General features: G+C 34.8%; 1 long non-coding RNA gene across 1 annotated transcript in view; it reads left to right on the forward strand.

Annotated features, from left to right (window-relative positions):
• Positions 1 to 6,405, forward strand: part of LOC121031010 (uncharacterized) — a 63,374-nt gene that overhangs the window by 56,498 nt on the left and 471 nt on the right. The window lies entirely within an intron of this gene.

Raw genomic sequence — 6,405 nt, forward strand, 5'->3', positions numbered from 1 at the left:
TATTATATTATATTATATTATATTATATTATATTATATTATATTATATTATATATTATAATAATATTAATTATTATATTGTATTATTATAACCATAAACAACTGAAAAATGAAAACTGGGTAATATGGTAATTATATGGAAATTTTCATTAAATCTTTACTTTTGATATGGATACCCATTCCTTTTAAAACCTAAACCTCCTTACAATCTTCCTTTCAAGTAAACTGTCTTTTAAAAATGTTTTTGTTACCGTATCTTCCTTTTGACATTAGTTCTACTACTATTATGTGGTATTTCAAAATTCAAAGACTTCAAAATTAAAAGAAGTATTTATTTTGTTTTTAATTGCTAATCACAAAAGCAATATACCCCTACTATGAAAAGTCAAGAATTCCTACATAAAGAAAACATGCAAACAAACAAGCAAAAATCTCATCATTATCCATATCGACATCAACAATACTTGTATCTTTCTTAGCCTTTTGAGTGTGTGTGTATATTTTGCAGCATAAAGTTTTATTGTGTTTTATTTGCTGTAACTTATAGAACTTGAATTTAGAATATTGAGACAAAAATCAACTGGAGAGATATACTAATTTTACTGGATTCAATATTGGTAGATTTTATTTGCCATGTGATGTTCAGGAGCTACAACTTAAGGACTTAAAAAAAATTTTTTTTAATCTTTATTTACTTTTGAGAGAGAGCTTGCCTGCGCACAAGTGGGGGAAGGGCAGAGAGAGGAGAGAGACAATCCCAAGCAGGGCTAGAACTCACAAACTGTGAGATCATGACCTGACCCGAAATCAAGAGTTGGATATTTAACCTACTGAGCCACCTAGGTGCCCCCACAACTTAAGGGATTTGACAGATAAATTCTAAACTCCTATATTCACAAGGGAACCACAAGGGAAAACAAGGCAGTGATTTGGATTACTTATCAATGTAATCCAATGGAGACGAAACCATTTTTGGAATTAAATACATGAAACAATTGGCTTAACCTATTCCGAGTTTTTTCTCAGCTTTCTCTGGTCTTCCCTGGTCTGTCCCTAGCCCTCTCCTTCCCTTTTTGCTTTGCATTCCCTCTCCCTACTTTCCATTTCTCTATAACATAATAGCCTTCTAAAATCCTATATTATTTATTTATGTATTTGGTTAGTTATCTGTTTTCCCACCTGCAGAATGGAAGTCCATGATGACTGCTGTATTTGTATGTTTTGTTCATTGATGTGCTGAGATAGAACATGGCCCAATGAATAATTTTAAAATGTGATCAGTTCAGTATTGATCTTATAATATCTGACATTATTGAAATGGACTGATTTGATGAAGAAAACTCCCTAGACTCTCAGAAGCAACAAATTCATGGCATGCATGCCATTACTTACCCATCCTATCTTAGGGCAGACTTCACAATACTTATTTTGATGCTAATCAATCACAGCATTCTTTCCTGTTGAACTTGGGCATAGTAATTCTGGTTAAAAAGGTGTTCCAGACAAACACTACCAATCAAAAAGAGTTTGTGCCCATTTGTTACCTGGTCCTAGAAGGTGGTTATATACTTCAGAGTGTAGGGATTGTATTCAGAGTTGTAGGAATTTTCATTTATTAATACATTCTTATGTAAATTAATTCATGAATACATTCACTGAACTTTTAGTGAATTGAATACCTATTGAGTTTATTATTCACCTAAAAATTCAGGATACACATATCAATAGGACATGTTTTTGGTTTTTTTTTTTGTTTTGTTTTTGTTTTTACTTCAAGATTGAGGGAAGGGAAGATATTAGATATAGTTTCATTCATCTATTTATTCATGCTTTTAAAATTATTTAATGCTAACCATGTGTCAGGCACTGTTCTACACTCTGGGGATACAGATATGTTGTGATGCAAACAAGTAATTATGCTATATTATACATATGGTAATAGATACAAGGTACTATAGGATACACATTGGTGAGGATTTCTGGGTGGATGAAGTGAGGAAAGGTCAATGGAAGAGGTGATAGCTGAGTAAAGTCTTAGATGTAACAGACACCTGGGTGTCCCAGTCAGTAAGCATCTGACTCTTGATTTTGGCTCAGGTCATGATCTCATGGTTTGTGGGTTCCAGCCCTGAGTCAGGCTCTGTGGTGACAGCAAGGAGCCTGTTTGGGATTCTCTGTCTCTCTCTTTCTCTCTTTGCCCCTCTCAAAAATAAATAAATAAACATTAAAAATGATATGAAATAATTTTTCTCAGTAGGAACTTTCATAACAATTTCAAGAGGTGATGATTATAATACCTACCATTTCCTTTGTTTAGATTTCACAATAAATAGCTCTTCCATAGGCACTCTATCTATATTGCCTCATTTAACTCACACAGCGGAGCTTCCTAAGTATTGTATTTTATGTATGATGTAATCAATATTACATATCTAGGATGTGACAGAAAAGATTGAAACCTAAGTCAGAGCTCTTACCCACTGTACCATTCAGTATGATTGGGAGGAAGAGTAATTAAGAAGAAATACCAGGAGACAAAACTGAAAAAGTTCCTAAAAGCTCTTGTGTGTCTTGATAATTTCAGAATTTTATTCTCTCAGTAATGGGGAGTTATTAAAGATTTAACTCAATACTCCATATAAACCCAGAGGATAGTATTAAAGAAACTGAGAAGAAAAATAGTTGAGTGCTTGCCACATGCCAAATACCTCACATTCTTAATTTATTTTAATCCATAAAACAATCCTTCCTTTTTAAAAGACATTTTATGGGAGATAAACTTGAGACCTGCAAAGGTTGAGTGATTGTGCCATGGTCACACAGCTACTGCTGTTACAGGAGTAGTAGCAGTAAGGATCAAACCCAAGCCTTGACTCTAAAGCACCTGCCCCTTAAGGTGCCCCTCAAGGTCTTCCTAAGAAAGTCTAACTGATGACGATGGAAAAGTAAGCAAGAGAAAGTACATGTTTGCTATTTGAACATTTCTGCTGAATTATGGTTCCAGTGAATCTTACCAGTGGTCATCGAATGATTATCATTAAGCACACTTTTATACAAGTTATGGGTTAAGTCTTTAATATATATATTTTAAGAATTTTCCACAAATATTTTTTTGCCAATCACTTTTTTTAATGTGTATTTATTTTTGAGAGACAGAGCATGAGTAGGGGAGGGGAAGAGAGAGAGGGAGACACAGAATCTGAAGTAGGCTCCAGGCTCTGAGCTGTCAGCACAGACAGAGCTTGAACTCATGAACTGCAAGATCGTGACCTGCACCGAAGTCGATGCTTAACCAACTGAGCCACCCAGGCGCCCCTGCCCATCACTTTTAAATTCACTTTTTATTTTTTTAATTGTACCACTAAGCATTATTATCCATTACTACTCTTCTAATAGCATTATACTTATTCTTACCCTACACAATGAATATTATGAGATGAGTTGATTTTCTCCTTCATAGGTTGGAGGAAGACAATCAGAAAGGATAATCTTTCTTTTTTTTTAAAGTTTATTTACTTTGAGAGAGAGAAAGAGTGAAAGAGTGCGAGTGAGCATGAGGGAGGGGCAGAGAGAGGAGACAGAATCCCAAGCAGGCCCCGTGCTGTCAGCATACAGCCTGATGCCGGGTTCTATCTCACAAACCATGAGATCGTGACCTGACCTGAAATCAAGAGTTGGATGCTTAACCAACTGAGCCACCCAGGCACCCCAGAAAAGGATAAGCTTTTTTGTTTTTTTTTTTTAAGAATAGAAAGAAAAGCCCAACTTATTTCCTACTCAAATTTTTCTTGGCCACCTATGTGATTACTGACAAAGGAATTTAACTTCTGTTATTTTTTAAAAGTTCAAGAAGAAGAGAAGTATTTCTACTTTTTTTTTTTTTTGAGCATTTCTGGGCAACTTCAAGATCTGTCCCTGAAAAGTCTGACTTTGTTTCTTCTCAGCAGGCCTACCCCTACATGTCTGGGGCTTACTCATTGAACTATAAAATTGAGATCATTGACTGAATTATTCCATCATTATACTCTTCCTTAATTTCAGTTATTCTGATAATTTAAGGGAACATAACTCTTCAGTCTGGACTGCTGATACTTGCTGTTTAATCTCTTTTTTTGGAGGGGGTGGTATAGACTTGGTTCGCTAAATAAATCTATAGATTCATGGTTTTCACTAGACTTAGAATTTAAAGGAAGACATTCTTTATCCATTCTATGATAAAGAATGTTTATGAAGTTCCAAGTTTTATTTGCCAGTATAGAAAAAAACATGTAAATATAGTTAGAAAAATATATGTTAAGAGCTCTTTCTGATATGTTTTTTGAGAAATATTACTATGAAGTCTCAAAAACTAATTTTTATTTCCCTGATTTAATAATTGTTTATTTTATTCATAGAGGGGAATAAATTAAGTTCCTGTATGCTAAGTTTCAAATATATATATACCTTGAGGCCCACAGTGTATAATATTACATTTTTTTCAGGAAGGTAATTTGAAGGTAGTTAAAAAAACAAATTTGAGAATATTTGCTTATGCAGCACAGGCTTTCAAAAGTTATTTTTAAAGACTGAGGAATTAAGCACCTGTCGTTTCTGCCAGCTGGTATAGATGTTAAAAATTACTGTCACTCTCCCGCTAGCTGCTCTATTTTGCACCTGCTACTACTTGAGTTATGGGCATTTCACACATGGTAATTTAATAAGGTTAAGTCCCATGATAGTGTACAAGATGTTATTCCACTGGGAGTTAAAGCAGTTTTATAAGGTCTTCAGGGAAAAGCATTGAAGAGGAAGCTTGAGACTAAAACTTTAGTACCTTATAGACACCACATTTCCAATTAAAAAATATTAAAGAAGTATAAATGTTAAATAAGTGAAATTTAGCCACATATTCCAAAACAAAAATGAGTCTTTTATGATTGGATTATTTGTACCAGCCACCTTCTCTCCATGGTGACATTTGTCATTTTTGAAGAGCCTTTTTATTGCCTGATGTGACAACCAAATTAAATATATATTGAAACCTGTGCTGTTCAGTATGGTATTCATGAGCCACATGTAGCTATTTAGATCAATACAAAATTTAATTTCAGTCACACTAGACACATTTCAAGTGCTCAGGTGCCACATGTGGGTAGTGGTTACCAAATAGGACAATGTACATGAAGATTTCTATTTTTACTGAAAGTTCTAGTAGGCAGTACTGTGCAAAATTTTTGAATCCTGATCTTAGGAAAACGTGGCCTCAAGGATCTTGAGGCTATAGTGAATTTTCCTTAAAAGAGTGATTATAGGGGCACCTGGCAGGCTCAGTCAGTTAAGTGTCCGACTTCAGCTGAGGTCATGATCTCGCGGTTCCTGAGTTCCAGCCCCACGTCAGACTCTGCTGACAGCTCAGAGCCTGGAGCCTGTTTAGTATTCTATGTCTCCCTGTCTCTCTGCTCCTCCCCCACTCACTCTCTCTCTCTTTCCCTCTCTCTCTCTCAAAAGTAAATAAACAAAAAAAATTTTTTTTTTTAAAAGAGTGATTATAATGTCTCAACATCATTTGGCTACAAAAGCATAGGTCAGAGTTGAAGCTGTTGGCTCCCCGAGCTCTGGGTGCCCTTTGCTAAAGGTGGAAGGTCATGTTGACCTGAAGCACCCAAAAATTTCAGCTTCCAAAAATGTATAGGCAGACAGGTACTTTTCAGAGATTTTATAATCACATATATTACGGGTCTCTCTTTAGAGAGTGGGAGAACTATTTGTCACTTTATCTCTTACGTATAGATGACTATTAATTTGCAAATTCTTCCTCTGTTCTAAAGAAAAAAGTGATACCTGATAGCATGATGAGATTATAAAGTAAGTTTACACTCTGAACTTTTCAATCAATTAGTCTTACCATTTAGGACAAGTGTTAAAAGGTTGAACCAAGATTCAGGGACATGGGCATGCAAAGTAGAGGGGACATAGTTGGAGACAGAATATTAATAGACAGGATCTTGAGTTCTTGAGTAACAGTCTCATACAGAGAGGTTTTTTTAAGTAACCACGGAAAGGTCACTTTAAATTTTATCCTTGAAGACATTCAGTGAGAAGGATCAGGGCTTCGTAGGACTTTCTCTTATGAATAGGCTAGATTGTCACTAGAAGTGATAAGTCAAGGCAAGTACACGATGATTTACACAAAACTGAAAAAACCTGCTTCATTCTTAACCTGCCTGGATAATTTATATTAAAATGTCTCTGATCTACCTGAATTTCCTCAGTTCCCTATTTCATATTTTCAATAATATTTTGATGATGATTATTCCATTTGTGATTACTATGCAGACTGCAAGGATTTATTCTTTAGAAGTTTACAATTCATCCATACTCTGTACGTTAACAAAAGACTTGAAAATTTAAAAATTATTTTCTCTAA

Source organism: Herpailurus yagouaroundi, unplaced genomic scaffold (genome assembly GCF_014898765.1).
Source record: "Herpailurus yagouaroundi ecotype Mexico unplaced genomic scaffold, PumYag 140, whole genome shotgun sequence".
Taxonomy (NCBI): domain Eukaryota; kingdom Metazoa; phylum Chordata; class Mammalia; order Carnivora; family Felidae; genus Herpailurus; species Herpailurus yagouaroundi.